Source organism: Zerene cesonia, chromosome 14 (assembly GCF_012273895.1).
Source record: "Zerene cesonia ecotype Mississippi chromosome 14, Zerene_cesonia_1.1, whole genome shotgun sequence".
Taxonomy (NCBI): Eukaryota; Metazoa; Arthropoda; class Insecta; order Lepidoptera; family Pieridae; genus Zerene; species Zerene cesonia.
The window spans coordinates 1,788,532-1,810,349 of record NC_052115.1 but is presented as its reverse complement, the minus strand read 5'-3'; the positions used below and the strand labels follow the sequence as shown (position 1 = coordinate 1,810,349).

The following is a 21,818-nucleotide window of genomic DNA, read 5'->3' as shown; positions in this document are numbered from 1 at the left end:
CTGACTACATCGATTGGGCAATTGCATAGAATTGCAGTACATTCTTATTACGATCAAATTAATAATGAACATGACTCCCTTTTTTCATTTCTAACGCAAGAATTATACGCTGAGGAAGACTGATTGGGTACATGTGTATAAAAGGTACATTGGACATTATAATACACGTTCCCGAAAACAGAGGTTCTTAATTCGTGTGTATTTTTCTGGTTTTGTATTCGTTAACGCTATGGGTTATCACCCGATTCACGAAATACTATTTGCGTTTGATAGGAAATGTTTGTCATTTAATCTCAATTTAGAAGGAACATTTGGACTACCCTTCCAGGGACATTGGTAAGCTTTCCTGTAGAAGAGATTTTTATTAAAATTCCGGTATTGTTAAATTTCATCCTGAAACATTATATTTCTTCATATAACATGTTTCATAATATAAATCATGATGCAACGTGGAAGGATAACTCTTAAATACTCTCGGTCACGGTCTATAACTTAGTTATTTAGCATACTCATAATTAGGTTTATAATGATGTGTTTAATTTTTTAAGGAAAAAATCTTCCACTTCTTACATCATATAAATAAGTTTCTTAACAAATTTTTCAAAGCAAAATCGCCGTGCTTTTACAACTTTTTTTAAAAACATACAACAACTATTCGATACAGTTAATGTTCTTAAAAATATAAGAGCGATATTCTAGGCAATGTTGAAGCAATTTTCCACTCGGTTTAATACTATCAATCACTAATAATTTACTACGGAAAGCGTTTCGATTGCTCGAAAAATATTTCCGTCTACAGCTTTTATAAAACGATGTTTATAACTTATAGTAGAGTTACTATTATTTGAGTTAGTAAATCAACCCGGTGGTTACAACCATATACTGATTATGTTATTACTTGTTAGCAAAATATTGTGGGTTTATCGGTTAGCATTTATAGTACCGACTGTCAGGGCTTGCCTTTTTAATTGCTGCAATTTGCGTCAATAAAATATCGTAGGTACGTATGTTGGAGATTCTACATGTATTGTGATTATATATCAGGTTTAATTTTCATGTACTAGCTTTTTGCTCGCGGTTTCGCGTGCTAAGTTAAGAAAGAAGACAGACAATCTCGAGGTTTTTCTGGGATGAATATTTTCTAACCTAACCTATCCTTTATCGGGTCTCAAATTGATTTAATCAATTCTGGTTCTGATCAATTCTGGTTCAATAGTGGTTTAGGCGTGAATAAGAGACAAACAGCTTTCGCATTTATAATATCAGTGGGGATTCGTTTTTGTCTTGTAATATAGTTTTTGTAATTGTATTGTCAAGGAATATTAATGTAGTTAAACAAGATTAAATTATGAAGCTGATATAAGTAATTTCTTTTATCACTTTTCTATTTCATTCATAATCAAGTTATTTGACTTTTCCACCGATTTTTCAAACATTTATCCTTTCAATACTAATTAATTATACAAACATAAAAATGTTACATATAAGATGGTAAATATTTTTTAAATGGTTGTTTAGTATGATATCCGTCGAATAAATGTTAACTAACGATTGAAAAATCGACCATTATAGAAAATAGAAAAAAACAAAAGAACTTAAAGAGAGAGACATTTCTGTCTGTTCTGATCTTTCTGTATATTTAGTAAATTCGATGAGGATAATTCTCAATTACAGTGATTTTGACGTTTAGTTGCTCGTAACATGTATCAAGAAATGAATGGAAAGAATCGAACGGTAAAGTCAGAATATTAAACATTTTCTAGATCGTTCTATTTAAAATCTATGAATCCACAAAACCCAGTTTACGACAGACTAAACGTTAATGTTAAATCGTATAATAATGGAGCAAGGTACTTACCCCACTAATCTAATTCAATTATACTCTAAATAATTTGGTATATTTTGGTAATCTTCGATCTAAAATCATAATAGATATGATATCACTTCGAATATTTGTATGCTGACCCCCGTTCCGATGATAACAGTATCATGATAAACCTATTAAAAAGTGCTTAATATTTATTCGATGCTCTACAACACGCAACGCTATTAAAAGCCATTTAACTTTGTATAACGCTGCGCTTGTCAATTTAAATGCCTTATATATTTTAGCAGCTAAACTAAAGCGTTATAAAGAACGCTAAAAGTTGACATGTATCGTCGAGAGCGTCTTATCTAATATATAAAATTCTCGTGTCACAGTTTTCGTTGCCATACTCCTCCGAAACGGCTTGACCGATTTTGATGAAATTTTTGTCTAATCTTCTTTTAACGTCTAATTTACTTTTTTCTCTATCTTATCCGGTATCTATGAGAATCGACCAACATCTATTTTTCATCCCCCTAAATGATAAGAGTAAGGCAGAACAGCGTTTATTAATAGAAAGAAGGTGTTTGAGAGATGTAATAGTTAAATCATTTGCTATATATGAATATATAGACGTTTTCCGAAGTCGTTTTCCGCCGTCTATGTGTATGTATGCTAAATTGGATTGTAGAATGTTCTCGTTAAATTATTCTATGGATCTGAGGATGTGCGAAAACACATATTTTTAATCAGGCATATTTAAAACAAGAAATGATTTTCGGACAAGACAGAAAAACGGTTCGGGAGAGTATAAATTTCATACAGATTTGATCAGTTGTTTTTGCGTCACAGAGTAGAAAACATACTTTTATTTATTTATTTATAAAGATCACTTGTAATAACAAAACATAAATTTAAATCTTGAATTTAAACTTATGTGATAACAATATTAGTAAGAGAGGTATTATACTTTGACCTAACTAGAAATTAAATATCTACGAACTATGCGTCGAGTTACTAAAGTACATAATATATGCATATTGATTGCAATTATATTTCTACCCGAGATTTAAATAAATTGATTAATAAATTACGGAATTTTGCACAAATTATAAATATAATGTACGAATTAACAGATAATGAATGTTGTTGGCGTAAACCGGTTTAATTATAATAAATAAATGATTTCTTAATAATTATTCTGGCAACGCAACCCAAAGCTACAAATTAATTTATGTAATTAAAAGGTTATTTAAAAATAATAAAGCGGTATTATATATATTCTTAATTTATTTCAAATTTACTGCCTTCCGTGTGGTCTATTTTAAATTTGGTCTGATACCAACAATTTAATGGCAGTTTAGTTTTTTCTTAAAATAATGATTTTGTTTAGTTTTCTCTAACTATGAATTGATCATGACTACATCTATTGATGTCAATGTCAACTTGTACCATAATTTAGTTATTACTCAAAGTACGCAATACAATGTTGTGACAAAATTGAGAACTCTGTTACTGGATTACTGGATTTTCATCCGAGACTAAGATCTCACCAGATTGTAACCACACATACATTAAATTGAACCGTAGATCCATAATAACATTATATATGTTATCGTCTACATAAAATTGGTATTCATAATATCTGTCAAAATAAAATGAACCGCCATCAATACTTTCAAAGAGCCCAGGTTTTGATGTATGACTAAATATAATATTCACAGAGCGAGCGTCGACCATAAAAAATTTAACACGCAATATTGCAATCAAATGTTTGTTAGATGATAGATTTTGACCTATAGTAAACACGTAAAAAATATATTCATTCATTTGTTGTTTACACGTGTGATTATAATTGTGATCATTCCTTAGCACTTGATCTGGTCAAGGTAATTTTTTGTATTCACAGATACTCTTATGACTAAGTAATAAGGTTCAAATTCTTTTAAATATAAATTGCTGCTCAAATGAATTGATATCATAAAGAAATATGTATAACAAGACTTTCATTTGGACACGATGGAATGTTAGAATGTTCCAGAGTATCACCAAAATGATTTGTTCCTGAGCTATAGCTGACATTTTATTAACATTATTCGTCCATGCAAAAATGTGAAAGAACGCTTCCAGGACATATTATAATATTAATGAGCCAATTTGTCATTTATACATATTAAGCATATTTTAAAGAGCATATAATGTTTTTAATTTCGCCATTATACTTGTAAGAAGTTACATCTGAAACTATCTAAGCGAAAAATTATTCCACTAGTACCAAATTACAGTATTCTTGAATGACAACTTATATTGTTAATTATTTTTGACCTTTTCAGAGCTTGTGTTTTGATTTAACTGGATGCCCGATCAAAACCAGTATATTCATACATGTGAGCGACAAACAAAATCGACCAAGATATCAGGTTGCACTGAGTGCCGAGATAAAAGGATAAAGTATAAATACTGACAGAAGATCGAATTTTATAAATGGAATGAAAGAATAACAAAAAAACTATTGTAGAGTATGGAGTAGAACCAGAAAATATTATTTATTATACTCTTAAATATAAACTAAACACTTAATGAAGGTCCTTCATAATTGTTTAGAGGAAAACATGTACCACCATGTAGCTAATGATTCTGAGTCGCGCTTTAAAAATCTTAGCGGAATTATTCGGTTTGATAAGTGTTTTCCTTTAGCTGGAACGCAGGAATATACATATGTATATCTTTTTTCATTTTTTCAATTAATTGTTGTCACAACGATCATACGATCGGCTTTTTTATATACATTCCGACGTTTATTCATTGAAATCAGCCATATCTAATGCACCTGTGTGTGTATACATTCGCAATATTACCAATTACTCTTTATACAAACATAACTAATCCATCCATAAAATATTGAGTATAACAAGACATTGTGCACAAAACTCAAAGCAAAACTAAATTGTATTACAAAACCTTATAACTTTCGAGCTATTAGTTAAAACGCGACAACACAAAAGCAGTTCTAGTTCTCTATCTACACTGAGTGCTGCAATAAATTTCAATTACTCATAAACTTCAGATAAGGGAAAGGCATCTAAACATGGCGGAAATGTGTATTATCCAATGATAAATCACCCGTGCAACCCTAATACGTTAGTTTGATTTATTTCAAATACAGGCTTAATAAAGCAAGTTGAGGAAGGGATATTGAAAAGGGTTATTTATTAGTTAGTATTTGTATAAATAATTAAACTAATTCTTTTAACGTATAATATAGAATAAGTAGTTAAGTCGTAGTAGGCGGTATTGTCGCTAATGAGCGGTCTCTGCCAGACAACCATAAAGGAAAGATGAGAAGTAAAAGTGTCATACAAAAAAAATATATATATACAGACTACGATATCTGTATCAGGTTATTGTAAAAATACAAATAATGCTTTACAATATAATTTCAGAACGCACTTAATTATATAAATTTAATACTAATAACGTTTTGGTTAAAATATTATAATTTTAACCAGATAAATGAATAAAACTATTTTTAATTTCAGAATAAAAATTGAACAACTTTGGGTGGATTAATTAAAACAGAGATTTAGTAATTACATTATTTATTCTGACAAGGTTTTGTCTACAGTTTATTTGTTTAATTATTTATTTTACAGAAAAACCTATCTTGCTCATTTTTAAAAATAGCATATCTAAATAAATAAAACACACATAAACATAAATCTTTGTTGTCTAATAAATGTATAAATATTAATGATTCTAATTTGGAACATAATTACAAATTTTGCCCAATAAATTAAATTAATCAAGTCGTAATCAATGAGGTCTAAATAACTCCATTTATTTCGCTCCAACGATTCCGTAATCATTATTTTGACAATGTGTTTGTGTGTTGTAATTCATTATTCATTATTTTTTTGTAAGAGCGAGCACTGGTGGTTCGCCTGATGGTAAGCAACGCTCATCAGCGATTGCGGATATTTTCATAAAAAAAGCATGATCGAAGCAATGTATATTACGATATCTTATTTACTTTCATAGAAAATGAAGGAGGTACACTATTCTACTAATATTATAAATGCGTAAGTTTGTAAGTATGTGTGTGTGTTTGTTGCTTTTTCACGCAAAAACTACTGAACCGATTGGAATGAAATTTGGTACGTAGATAGCTGGACAGCTGGAATAACATATAGGCAACGGCAAAGGATAATATTTTTGTCCCGATATTCCTACGGGATACGGACTTACGCGGGTGCAACCGCGAGGCGCAGCTAGTGTTTTATAAAGACAATTCTATACTTTTCACAAAGTCACTTAAACCCGTAGTCTCGACTTAATCATTAAAGCCTTCCGTTCACACTAATAAAGCCTTACATTCAACAAACTTGTGTTTCAATTTCTATAACTGAAAGCCTCCAAGCTCACGCTATAAATAACCTTCTTAAGGTAAGGCTAAAGTAGTTATCTAATAAAAGATTCCATTAAACTTTTGCCCCTGTAATTGAATTTATCTTTAGAAAATCATTTATAACCTTTCAAGTAGTTTTAGCCGGATTTTCTGACGCACTTTATAAGGTTAATTGACTATCGATTTTCTAATGGCTATGGTGATATTGCGGTTAAATTAATGTGATTCAGATGATATTAACTGGTATGTGGTAAAGTCGGTAAATGATAAATACGCTTAAATAATACTTGCTTGCTTTTTCTTATACCGTCTTTCAAAAATTTAAATGAACTGATTCAACATTGATAAATTCTTAACGACTAGAAAAAAAGACGAGGCGGGATTCGAACCCGGGTCCTATTGCCAAACCGTAGTAACGCATAGCCTCTCGGCTATGATTCGTAGGTTAACAAGGATCTATATTTTACTATATGAAGTATAAACATCTATCTTGGAATCATCATCATCATCATTATCAGCCCATATATGTTCCCACTGCTGGGACTCAGGCCTCCTATCAGGGTTCAGGCCATAATCCACCACGCTGGCCAAGTGCGGGTTGGCAGATGTCACATGCCGTCGAACTTTTAATTCTTGGACATGCCGGTTTCCTCACGATGTTTTCCTTCACCGTTGAAGCAGTGGTGATGTTATCTACATGCGCAGATAAATTGAAAAATCAATTTATTTCCTGTGCGCTCGCCCGGTCTCGAACCCCGACTTATCGATTTTGAAGTCCGAGGTCCTTACCACTGAGCCACCGCTGCTTATATGGAATGGCTGATGTTAAATAATAATAATTTAAAATGCTTAAATTTGTATAGCATTTCACATAAAGTCTTAACCATATATCGTGAGACGTCAATGCGGCATCCCTAATAGCTATGTATTTGCTATAGATAGTTCAACAAACTAATTATCTTGTCTTCCACAAACTAAAACCTGGGGAAAACGGCTTGTTGTTTGTTTTCCTTCTAGAACATACTTGTGTGTGAACAATTATATCTAATTGCATCGTTTTAAAATTTAGTTTGTATTTGAAGCAGTTGGAATTCAGTAACGGATTGAGGGATTTTATATGAATAAACTAGCTGCACCCGACAAACGCTGTTCTGCCTTACTCTTATCATTTAAGGGTATGAAAAATAGATGTTGGCCGATTCTCATAGATACCGGATAAGCACAAAAAAATTCATCAAAAAATCGGTCAAGCCGCTTCGGAGGAGTATGGCAACGAAAACTGTGACACGAGAATTTAATATATTATATGATCTACCATACATGCATACACATATTTCTATACGTTCTGCCATTAAAACGAAGGAAATTCGAGCCCAGGTGAATAATAAAAAGCCCTCTAGGCACAGGTAGAAGCCTTTTTGTCATTTATTAGGTCTAAAGAAATGTTTCTAAACCTAAACGCAAAGAAGGCAAATATCTATTTATAATTATAAATATGAAAGGGACTCCTCTATATGTTTGTTACACTTCCATACCTTCAAATATTAAACAAATCTTGATAAAAACTTGTTCGGTAGTAAGACTAGTAATTAATAACGGACATAGGACTATTTGTCACAAAAACCGAAGATTTATCGAAGAATAAAAGCGAAGATGCGGGCGCTAAGTATTAAAATATAATGTCAATCTAATAAAACCTCAGCATACGATAACCTCTTTTAAACAGTTAAACAGAACGCAACAACATATCGTCGAACTTTTAGCTCCTTGTTGCAAAAACAATTCTAGTGCAGTACATTCACATTCGCAGTGAAAAAATAGAAAACATCTGAATGCATTAACATTAAAGCAATTTACACAGAGACGTGTGACTATACACAGGAGTTGGCGAAATCCTGGTACAAAGAACATTAATGTATTTTCGTTTCATTGTGGGTATACAATGGCGAAGTAAATTTTAATTAAAAGTTTTAAATGTGCGGCGTTTTTGTTTGTTCTTAGCATTGGCTTTATTGTGATGATTAAACATTGGGATAATTGCTATCGCCTTTTTGTTTGGTTTGATGTTGTTAGGATATTTGGGGAACGTGTTTAGTATTTGAAAGAAGTATAGTTTCTTTCGAACTAGTTTTATGAAGTTTATTTTTTATGTTTAACTAAACATCTGCAAATTGGCAAACGTAAATCTAACTTTTTGTTTTCTCGTCTTTTACACAACACTAATTTCCCGTGTAGTCTAAAGGAAAGACAGGACCGTCGTTCTCCTTGGTACCACCAACCTTGCTCGGGTCTCAGACTGTTTCCGTGCTATATATATCAGCAAAACTGACACAGCAAGTCCTAAGATTAGCGTATTCAAGCAAACAAAAATATCACACTTCAGCTTTACAGATTATTCGCAAGTTTACAATACATACTTATAATGCCTAAATGAAAAATAAAATCTAAATATAATTCAATGACAAATATTTATCGATAAAATAATATCTATATCAATATACACATCGTATTGAATATATTTTATTTTTGTCATCAAAATACAGAGACGAGAATATATAAGAAAATTTAATACTAGTAAGTATAAAATAAAATATGTAATCAAATAACACTTGAAGAGCAATCGAAATTGCTGGTTTATATATAAAACATGTTATTAATAATGAATTAAAGTAATTATGATCAGTGTTCGTGATTCTTCAGTCGCGTGATGTTTTTGTTTGTAATGATAGCAATTATACTGAGTAAAGACTATTAAAGGTTAATCACTGGGGCACTACGTATATCTGAATTTTGATTATTATAAGCCTATCTTCTTTCTTCTGCCAACCCGCACTTGGCCAGCGTGGTGGATTAGGAGGCCTCTCAGGAGGCTTGTGACCCAGCAGTGGGAACATGTATGGGCTGATGATGATGATGATGATGATGATGAAGCCTTTCTAATCTTACATATATTTAACTTACCCGGCAAACGCTGTACTGCCTTATTTTATCATTTAGGGGAATAAAAAGCTGATGTGCCGATTCTTAGACCTACCTGACAGCACACAAAATTTCATTAAATTGGGTTAAGTCGTTTTGGAGGAGTATGGTTACTAAAATTGTGACATCAGAATTTTATATATTTACTAGCTGACCCGGCGAACTTCGTAACGCCATTGACCTTTTTTCGGAATATATATCCGTATTTTTTACCTTTTAAACCTTCCCTGGACTATATACTGAATGCATCAAAACCAAAATTATCAAAATCGGCCCAGCCACTCTCGAGCTTTAGCGAGACTAACAAACAGCAATTGATTTTTATATGTAAGAGAATAGATAGAATTAATTAATATCGTAAAAGTATCGTAACACCTGTCTCTTCATCTCGTTCAAGTGCAGAGATAGTTTGAGCTCTGAGAAAGAATATGGTATAGTTTTTATCCCGGAAATCTCACGGGAACAAGATCTATGCGGGAAAGACCCGGAGACTGTCTATCTCTATTTATTTATTTTTATTACGCGCGCAAAGCTGTGGTAGAAAAGCTAGTAAGATATTGATATTTTATTCTTAATGGTTATAAACGTACGTTTCTATTTGCGTATCCTTTAAAACTTTATTATCAAATTATCATATTTCTCTGCATAAAGCTGCAAGATAGTCGTATAAAGTAAATTCATAAACATTTATTTCCAGTTAGTAAAATGCTCGTCCAAAAAAAATTTACCTATTCTTTACACTTACCTATAAACCCATTTATTAAAAACCCAATACACGCTTTTCATACATTAATAATACTATATTGAACTTTTTAAATTTGTCCTAACAGCTACCACAGACATTAACAGCCAAGTCCCCAAGGCGCGTCTATTTCTAATGGTTTAAATTTCAAGATCTATCTAAATACGAAGTAAAATTCTATTTGTCGCTTTTATTCCATTCGCTTCGAGTCTATTCCATTTCGATTTTTCGAGACTACATCCCTGGGGGTGCTTTGACATGCCCGTGTCAGAACTTAGGTACTATATTGTTATATTTATTAATGTTAGTGGTTATGTGTGATATGTTTAAAGGAAGACGATTTCTTTACAGCGCCTTATATAAGGATGGATATAATATAGATAATAATATTTTAGCGATATTATGCCATTGATGCCATTGATGCCATTCAGTGAACGAAAACGTGGTAGCACCGGTTTTCAGTAATTTTCTAATGCAGTAATAAAGATATAAAATATTTAACTCAATATAAAATTATTTTATTTCTACTTAATCATTTATTGCTATCTAATTCGAGACTAAGAAGTTATCCAAGCTAACAGTATTAATACAAAAATTAATATTATGCTTATGAACTAATAAATTTGACATGATTAATTATAATACATTGTTTTCATCACTACCTAGTATAAAAAAGTCACTATGTATGCTTATATCTTTAAGAGTACGAAACGGATTTAGATATTTTTAATAGAGTGAATCAGGAGGTTTTATATGGGTCATAACATCAGCTATTAAATAAGCTAGTACATTATAAAATTCCATTCTCTCATTTATATAAGTATCAAGGCTGACAAAAACCAGTAAAATGTAAATACTGATAAACAATAGACCGATATTTTTATTAGTTTTATGTAAATATCGCATGAAACTTGGTAATAATATAATAATATGAATCGTGATAAGCAACTAAGTTGTGGTATTATTTCGTTATAATTGCAATAATTACGGAACAAGAGAGTTTAGAAAATATTTACATAATTGAATGATTATTAATTAATGTTCCTGTTATTCTTAAAGTACATTTACTTATGCATAACATATTGCTTATTCAATTATAATTATAAATACATTAATACGCAGTGACTATACTAACTATAGACTATAGTAACTTTATAACAATTAGTATCATAATTTAATTGATATTCAACATTAAATCAGATTACATTAATATTCATCATTATTTAATTGCACAAATACCAAAGGTTAAATACCAAAATTCGCTACAAGCGTAGCACGTACTCGTAGCACGTGCTACGAAACAGCTACGAAGCTCAAGAATGGAAACTCAAATTGTTTACACGGCCCTTGTGAGCTATGCAGTCATTACCCAAGATATTGTTCGCTGAATCCCCTTAATGACAAGACTCGCATCAAACAAACAGCTAAAATAGAACTAGACGTCTGCGAATACAATTGATTCTGCGGCAGCGGCCCAGGAAGTGTCTGTTTAACTTCATCTCTTGTTCGCTTTGATCTCGCTCGTGTGGATTCTCTTTTGTTTTCACTTAGCAACAATGTTTCATTATTTGTATTGTTTCTTAGCCTATATGTTTAATGTGCATATTCGAGTCTCTATGTTGAATTAGAAAGATTCAGAAGCTATTAAATATTTAGTTATATAAAAAGCTTTGGCCGTGAGCTCGGCGATCGTATAATAAACTAACGGTCCGCACCAGCTTCGCCCGTGATACATTTATAGCCTATGTAATACAAAGAAGATGCAGCTTTCTAATAGCGAAAGAATTATTGAAAGCGATGTAGCAGTTTTTGCGTGAAAACTTAACAAACATACTAACACAAATGTGTCATCGTTATAACATTACTAGTAAAATAAAATCTACATAGTAATCGTTTATTTACAATCGTCGTAAATAATAAAATTACGATACACCCATATTGCTCCTAAAAAAAACATTATCGACTTTTTTCTTTGACGCGGGCAAAGCTGCGGGCCGAAAGCTAGTAATAATATAAATAATCTTAATTTTTACTTGACGGAACAAGGGAAATCTATTTACTTAAAAATAAATAATATGCAACAGCCTAAGCATCTAGGATACACGTTTCAAATGTACCTCTTCATATTTCTTTATTTTACAATCTTTACTGAAATCCATTACTTCTTGAAACAACCTTGATTGATTTCAACTTAAACAACAATGATTTATGTCACATAAGGTCCCTGTAAATCCGAGATTCGTTCAAAGCCGATAAATGTGTGCCCCTCAAGATGGATAGACCAAGTTCCTGGGGTGAAGGTAAGATAAACTGCGAGTTGTTTGTTGTTTTAGACAATAGAAATAATAAATAAGATGTTTTCCCGTAAACATGTGAAATCCAGTGTATTTATTAATATGTAGGTGTGTAAGTCGTTAGGTTGGTTGGTGCCAATGTTGTACAAAAATACATAGAGAAAAATAAGTGACCTTCAAAATAAATGGCGTATTATCAAAAGTATGGAGAAATACCTACGACGCCAGGCGAACATTTGACGGCAATAATGAAAGACCGGTCAGGGGTTTTTGGAGGGTCGAGTCGTAGCCTTATTTAAGGGAATTGTAGATTTAGAAAAGAGGTGTTTATACGTTGTAGCTTGTATGGAGATATTGCAAAACAGTTTTAGTAACGGCAGTCCTGATTTATATATTCATTATCAATACTCTTTCATCAGCATAGTTTAACACATTTAATAAAATATTACAAGCACAGATTTACGTATAAACAAATACATTCTGTTCTAATTAATTTTATTCTATTTGCGGATAATTTTAGGGCATATCTTCAAAAATCTGATATATATTGTCCTATTCTATAAGTTATGAGAGTGTTAAACTTATCGGGACAATCAATAAATTACAGATTCATCTCCCGATTCATTTTCCTTTCTTAATTTAACAATGATATTTGACATGACAATAAAAATCACGGAATCCCGCTTAAAAGACAACAATGACCTTTCTCTGACACATCCCTAAATTGTCCCAAACGCGTCCTTTGGCCGAGCTTTATAAAGGTTCTACGTGCCTTCCGAAAACCGTGTATCCTTTGACATGAAGCATTTCCCCTCTTGACTGATTCTGAGAACGTTATCAATAGAAGAGCCACTCGAATCTTAAATACTTTCACTGACATTAAAGTATCTTATAATTAGATAGATGTCCGCCACGGATTCGCCCGTGGTACATAGCCTTTAGCCTTCCTCAATAAATGGGCTATCTAACACTGAAAGATTTTTTTCAAATCGGACCAGTAGATCCTGAGATTAGTGCGTTCAAACAAACAAACAAACTCTTCAGCTTTATAATATAAGTATAGATTTGAAATAAGTAAGCTCATATACATTATACCTATATATATATAACATTTCGTTGAGAGCCAAGGATGAGCCTATTCAATGGAGTATCGGAAATACATATAGTGCCTCTTTGATTAGTGTGTGTTTAATCTATTTATTTGTTAGGGAGTATCAAAAGACATTTCAATCTACTGAAACTCGAAACAACAATAGAAAAAAGGTCTTGAATGAGAGAGGGCAGATAAACAAACTAAGCGTACTATTATATACATTTTTGGATTGTAAAAGATTTGAAAATTTCATCCTGGAGCTATTTTATTTCAGGTTAGGTCAGTTAAAAGATCCCAAATAACTCAAAACTACGGCCCATATAAATTCAATAGGAATGAATTTCTCTATTCGTGAATTAGATGTTTTCCGTAAACATGTGAAATCCAGTGTATAGTATATCTATTGGAATAGATAGTTACTAACAAGTACCGATAGCATGAACCTTTTCATCATCATTATCATTATCAGCCCATACATGTTACCACTGCTGGGACACAGGCCTCCTATGAGGGTTCAAGCCATAATCCACCACGCTGGCCAAGTGCGGGTTGGCAGATGTCGCATGTCGTCGAACTTTTGATTCTTGGACATGCCTGTTTCATCACGATGTTTTCCTTCACCGTTTTAAGCAGTGGTGATGTTATCCACATTTGCAGATAAATTGAAAAGTCAATTTGTTTCCTGCACGCTCGCCCGGTCTCGAACCCCGACTTATCGATTTTGAAGTCCGAGGTTCTCACCACTGAGCCACCACTGCTTGAACCTTTTATATATACAGATATGACGTTCTAAGGAACCTAACCAATAACACAACAAACATAATTCAACGGCCATTGTTAGTTTAGACTCAGGTAATACAAATTTATATCCACAAATAGCAAACAATGTTGTTAAAAATCACCACAGTTTGGTAGTGAAATGAAACTTTATGGTGGAACGTGATCCGAGCTTAACGATCCACGATCATTTCCCTCAGAACCTTATCATCAGATCCGCTTGTAAATTGAGAGCGTTAAATATATGCCTCTCTAATGAATTCTAATTATTACTCTATAATGGCCTCTTTTACTGTCAAAAACAAACAAAAAAGATGACACATTTATGATTCAGTATTAGCAAATAATAAGCAACGGTTGGCACGACCGTAAAATGACTCGTGATCTTTTTGGTACCCCGAAACTAACCGTAAATTGTTTTAAAATATGAGTTATTACTGTTATGAAGAAATAAAATAATTATTATCGTTACAAATAATGTTATTTGAACCTGTTATACAGGAAAAGGTCCCACAAAGCCTCCACTCATCATGGCGCTGACGTCACTCAATCGATTTCAGTACGATACGATTTATATTTTGTATACATTTCCTTCTCTCAGCACTTATTTCCGCAATCGTATCGCTATAGAATGTAATTGAAAGCCCTTTTATGGAAAAAGAACCCATTTAAATTTCGAATTATTGCAACATTTCTTAAATGTTGTGTTTTTTTTATTGGCGATCGAATTAAATCAGCCAGTAGAAAAAAGCTTATAAAATTTAAAAATAATGTATTACGTGACACACACAGCAAACAAATTCAAGTCCTCAGCATAGCAAAACGATTTAAACGGAAATTTAATCGTATCGAGAAATTCAATACAGCGCCTGATAACACAACGTCCGTCGTGCTTGTGCGACATAGTGTCGATGAAAAAATAGAACCTCAGTGCCTCGATCAAACAATATACCTACTGCAGTATTTTTTTTTAACAGTCAGCACGTATTGTTTACTGGCCAGTATTTATTGTTCTGAATATAATATATGCTATCTTTACGCAAACAATAAATACAGAAAATACGTCTCAGTACGTAATTGTTTAATAATGGCTCCTGCTCGTTATATTATGTATATTTAGATAGTTGCGATTTGTATTTTTTTTTGACATGGTGGCAAATAAAAATTATTTTTATTACTATTGCGTGTACATAATACACATTATTCAAACAGAATACTTTTAATGGGTAAACATAAAATTAAAGAAAAGTAAGAACATGCTTTTTTTCAGCGAAGTTTATCGAAATAATAAATACAAAACAAACTTCAAGGAATATTATATGAAGTTTTGCGATGCGTGTTTGTTGTGGCATCACGTTTTAGCTGTCAGTGTGCCTAATTCAATTATTTCGATAAACAAATACAATCGCTTACAGTATTTCAGTTTATTTGCTGATTAAACGCTGTTTGCATTTGCAACTGTTGTACATGACTGACCGTTGATTAAAATCACCAATATATTGGATTTGGCGAAACTAAACAAACGCGAAGCATGGTTTTGAATTATTGGATTGACTCCTCTAAATATTTGTATATGCATTTTTTATATTTTTGTGTGTTGATAAATAATCTGTATGTAAATTTTACTAGCAGTAGCGTAAACGATTTGACGTCTTAATTTAGACGGATTGACGTAACGTCAAATATGACACTAATTGTTACGTTAAAATTTAAAAATATATGTCAAAATTTGGCGCCATTTTTTCGAACGCATTTTTTTTCAATTCATAATTGCTTTTAATCGGTTTTAATTAGATAGTTCACACTACAAGCCAATGCCCCATCGCTGGTTACACAGTTCGATGATCAAAGACGTCACACCTTCAGCGTCGGTTTGGTTATCTCATTTTATTAGTACCTTCAGTCAGGCAAGGTTTTCGCTTCGATAATTTGTGTGAAGCGTTTTTATATAAACTCGCTCTCCGCCCGTGACTTCACTTGTAGTCCATGTTACCGTTCAACAGCTGTTCCTTAAAACTCTTTTGCATAAAAATTGCGTATTATCTGTATATGTTATTGCGTATATCAATTTAATTAAAAATATAATATACAAAAAAATTAAGCTTTAATTAAATTAAATTTTATCTAAACTAACAATATAAAGGTAAATAGTTTGTTTGAACGCGGCAATCTCAAACAACTAGACCGATTTTTATAATTCTTTCGCCGTTGTATATCATGTACATCCCTGAGTGATGTAGGTGTAGCAAAGCCGGGGAGGAGTGCTAGTTATGTATAAAAATCAATATAAGTTGGGTTTGCGATTTAAATATAAATTTACCTTCAAGACGGGCAGACAGTCACGAAAAACTTCAGTATTGTTTGAATTTGAAAAATTTTTATCTACTAGATTGGTCAATTCATGTAAGTACCTTGTCACAGATAAAATAAATGACAATACTTGAATTGCAAAAACTACGCACACTCCGTATGCGGGCGACCCCTTTTTTATTTTCAGTGGGGAAATTTTGTACAGGAGTTGTGGGTTATGTCGGATTCTTACCGAATAAAATCCTACTGTGTCCCGTCTACCCGCTTTAGTGAAGGGGCCATATTTGCTGGTTGATATTCACCCGGGATCCTCTCAGATGCGGGCGACCCTACTAACCTTACATACCCTTATCATTTCAACCATTTCTCTTGCAATAATTAGCCATATCAGGAGTAAATTCATGATTAATAAATTTAGTAACATATTAATACAATAAACTCTGATAATCATGAAATCTACATGTTTAAAAAGCTATGTATAGATCATTTGTAATGGTAGACCTAGTTGGTATTAAATTAATCGGTAGTAATTTGTTTAGGTATAATGTTCCGAATGCGATGATTTTCACGTCGAAACTCAAACAATTTCATGCAGCTGATATCATGGAGAGATAAAATTTGTTTGTAATAAATAAATTGAATAGAATACCGTATTTACCATGATTGTAGGTTTTTTTTTTGTTATATAAACACGATTTTTCTAATTTTTATTTTGATATTTATCCACTCAATTTGTCTTAGCGTTCTATTCTATCAAATATTTGACAAACTTTGTAGTCGTTTTTGTATCTATTTTAATCTTAATTGAGATGGCTCGACATTGTGATTGAAAGTTCTTCTTATAATAAACAAAAATATATTGTATTTATAACCTGTACGCCTGGCCCCGTCCAGATTTTATATATACATAACTTCTTTCAATCGTTATATAATAACAAGTTCACACCACAAGTAGGTTTTAATTTCCTCAAATAAAGATTACATAAATCTCTTGTTGCGTGTTGCGAATGATAATGAAATGTCCGATCATTTATTATGAGGCGACGCGTCTTTATCTGATGCAATAAAGAAAACCCGCCATCAAGGGTTACAGGAAATAATCAATTAGGTCTCAGTGCTCATGAATTAACTAAAGCACTAAGGATAAATGTGTGAACGAGAGATCGACAAATAAAATTGATCTTCTATTTCTTGTGAGGTCGGGCGTGTGGTATCTATTTCCGCTGCTTCCTTTTCGCTAATGTACTTTCTAGAAGCTTTTATTGTGTTGGATATAACGTAATTATTGGTTATCCGGGTTGGATATTTTACAATTCTTCTGTTTCGGGTCGGAAATGTATCGGGGCCTTGGAACTTAATGGCATTAATAGTCGTTTTTTTATTTCGTTGTTTTAATGTATTTGATGCTTTTGGAATTCATTTATTGTATCCAAGTCATATGAAGTTAGGTACTAATAAGCAATATTATGACGGAATGGAAAACCCACATGTGATGGAGTATTGTAATATGTTTATGCAGATACATTAAAAATTCCGATTCGTGTTTTTAATGTATCTACTATGTTATGTACTTTATTATTTAAATGCTCTATATATTAACTAGTTGAAGTATCCAGTGTCATCCCATATCCAGTGTCACTTGTACAAAACGATTTTATTCCGAACAGTCACTTGAAATATCTGACCATTCTAAATATATCATAATTGCTATATAATATTAAAATGTGAGAATACTTTGGTTTGCTTGTTTTTCATACCTGTGTATTGATTTTATGATGTGATTTTTGTGTCGGGAGATAGCAGGTTAGTTTAGACAGACAACTTATAAACATTCTCATAGGGATTTCCTTAGATTACATGTCTAAAACCACGGTCGGAAAGCTAGTAGTACAAAATAGCAATCAAATCGACCTTACATTTAGGTAATACAAGAACAACGTATAACCAAGCAGGCAATCCGTTTATGGGGCATAATGAAGCCAATTTTCAAACCTGCTTTATAAGCACTTAAAGGTCGGAAATCGAAATAAATCGTGCCAAAAGGAGCGTATTAGCGTCGAAGTTCCGTATTGTACTTTTGTTTAAACATTACAAAAGGCTGACCTAGAATACAGACAATGAGCGAAAACTGTCTGTAACCAATACCATTATAAGTAAATTGAAAGTGAGCTAAAATATTATTTCGCAGCTCTAACATTGTGTTTATTCGTATTTTCTTAAAAAAAAAGGTCTTTCTACGCTTTTAAAGGTGTGAGGGCTTATTGCGAAGCCATAAATACTAGATGGAATTCCTCAATGTTTATAGTATAAGTCCAAATTTAAGCTTTTCAATACTACTATAATATTATAAATGCGATAGTTTGTAAGGATGTGTGTGTGTTTGTTACTCTTTCACGCAAAAACTACTGAACCGATTGCAATGCAATTTGGTACGTAGACAGCTGGACAACTGTAATAACATATAGGCAACTTGTTATCTCGATATTCTTACTGGATACGGACTCACGCGGGTGAAAACGAGGGGCGCAGCTAGTTTTTGATAAAAACTTTGCTGATTTTTTAAAGGCAGATAAAATGTAGTATCGTATTAACGTGTTTGCTGTTAATAAAATCAACATTAAACTGTTTGACAAACTAACAAAGCTGATATAAATAACCATTGAATATTGATCATGATATTGTATATCATGAGATTGTGCATGAAAGCGTAATTCTGGAAATATCCAGAACATTTCTATTACAAAACGAACAAAAAATTTAGAAATTAAAGAGTTAAATGGATTTGCAACGCAGTTTATTCATTGTGTTAAGACAAACACAAGAATATACCACTAATACTATTCAACCGACTTCAAGGAAAAGGAGGTGTTCTCAATTCATATTTGGTTCGGTATCGCAGAATTTTTGAGCCTGTCAACAGATTTTTATGATCCTTATTTTATTTAAAAGCTGGTGGCTTATGACCTCATTTAAATGAAATCTAATTCTGACTAGTTCAAAGCAGTTTGTTTCGTTAAAAATAGTAATACAATATTTGGACTTGTATATTGAGACGGTGAATCCGATATCTACATTGTAAACTAGTATAGGCCTACGAAATTCGATCTTCTCACTCCAACGATTCCTATCTGAATTCCACTGCATATATCGAAACATATCATGCATTCGATATACACATAGTGCTATGAAACAACGTTGTATAACATTTTCTTGTGTTTGATTTTACGGGAGTATTAAAGACTTTGAAGCGGATTTTAAACGCGATTTATTCATTATATTATTAACCCGACGTTTCGGACACTTTACAGCGAGCGTGGTCACGGGGAGACTGAGATGTTACATGTCTTGATGGTCATACAAAAACTGTTGTTTGTGGACTACCTCCACCTGGAGGTATCCGTTAAATGTATTTAATTTCTAAACGTTGCATAAGTCAACGATACACCCACTTATCAACGTGCTTATTTCTATATCCTTCAATTGACATTGCTTCCATTGCAATGCTATCATACTGTACTGGTGTTGCTCGTTTTTCGCAATATAATATAAGTACGCATCTAAACAATAAAATTGTAATATAGTTTTCTAAAATATTAAGCAAATGTATAAACAAACCACATTTTATCTCGCTCATTTGTAAGGACCGAGTTTCAGACCGGACGAGAGTATAAGAAATGATTTGATAATTATAATGATTTAATGATTTGTTTGCCAATAATAAAGCATATTGCTGGTTACAAATATTTGATACACAACTTATATTTATGTACAAAAATGGTTAATCAACCGAAATTGGATTACAGGGATTAACTAGCATCAAGAAAAAAGATGAAAATTGATTGATTGGAATGGAGGTAGATTGGAAATCCGCCTGGTAACATCGTTTTCAAACACGTAACTCTTAAATATTTGATTAAAATACAATATTGTAAATAGTGATTCGTAAACAAGTGAATAATAACACCCGAAACCCCTGTGCTTATAAAATCATTAGTGATTTTTTCGCTATCAAGATGAATTGTGCTGCTTGTACGATGCCCGTTACGGAAGGGCAACTACTGTGTGTCCGTTGTGAGGGTTCGTATCATCATAAGTGTTTAAATATGCCTATATCATTTTATAATAAAAACCTAAGAGAACTAAAACGCTCATGGATTTGTCCTGCATGCAAAGCATCCACTACTCGTCGTAATTGTGATGACACACCGACTCGCAAACAGTTTGAAAGTGAAAGTTCACCCATGAACCTTAATATGTCATGCGATGAAATTAGTACCCCTGCGCAAGTGAGTACTATCACTGTCGACCGTTTTGAACAGCTACTCGACTCCAGACTGACTGCTATGTACTCCAAATTCACTCGCGACTTCCTCGGTGAGTTGAACTCGGCATTGGGAAAGTTTAAGCTTGAGTTTACAGAAACAACAGATTTTTTACAATCTCAAATAACAGATTTTAAAAGTGAGGCAAATATAAACTCTGAGAAAATCCAAGCATTAGAACGAGAAATCTCACAACTACGTTCCGACCTATGCAATTGTAACAAACAATTATCTAACTTACACAGTATTCCTGATTTGCATGCCACTGTCACAGCCTTAAAAACCGAATTAAATGATCGTCAACAAGCCAGTCTTCTTAACCACTTAGAGATATCTGGCATACCTGAACACAACAATGAATCACTGGGCCACATTATCATCACCACTGCTTCTAAACTTGGGATTAACCTAGACGAGCGCGATATAATTAGCACGCACCGTATCGGATTGAAGCGCGCACCGATAACTGAGGACATAGGAAGTAAACAACCTAATGTACGATTCCCCCGCCCGAGGCTCATCGCCGTGCAACTTGCGCGCCGTACTGTTCGGGATGAATTCTTGAAGCAAGCCCGTGTTAAACGGGGTCTTACTACGTACGACTTGGGCCTTCCACCACACAAACCTATGCGTGTCTATATTAATGAGCGTCTTACCAAAGAAAATAGGCAGTTATATGGAAAGGTACGAGAACTGGCCGCCACTTTTCATTGGCGCTTTGTGTGGACGAAAAATGGGCGTGTTATGGCCAGAAAAAGCGAAAATGATAATGTTTGTACATTTCGAACTGATGATGATATATCGCGTTTATTTCACAATCATAAAACAAGTAACATTGCTTCTCTTTGACCGTTTTAATTTAGTATTTTTTGTTTACATTAATTTAAATTTCATTCTATCTGATTTAAAATACTGGATAGTAAAAAGTTATACGCCTACGATTATATTCATGTCAACGTCACTGCTCTGTAGTAAATTTAAAAATAATTTTTGTATACTTCTTAAATATTATTCAGAAATAATAATTATACTTATTGTAAGCGATATTAAATTATATTTAAAGTTATGGGCTTGCCTTTTATGTTGCAT

General features: G+C 32.7%; 1 protein-coding gene across 1 annotated transcript in view; it reads right to left on the bottom strand.

The window, feature by feature from the left end:
• LOC119831719 (hemicentin-2-like) overlaps positions 1–21,818 on the bottom strand; it is a 250,092-nt gene that overhangs the window by 28,670 nt on the left and 199,604 nt on the right. The gene's annotated exons all lie outside the window — the stretch shown is intronic.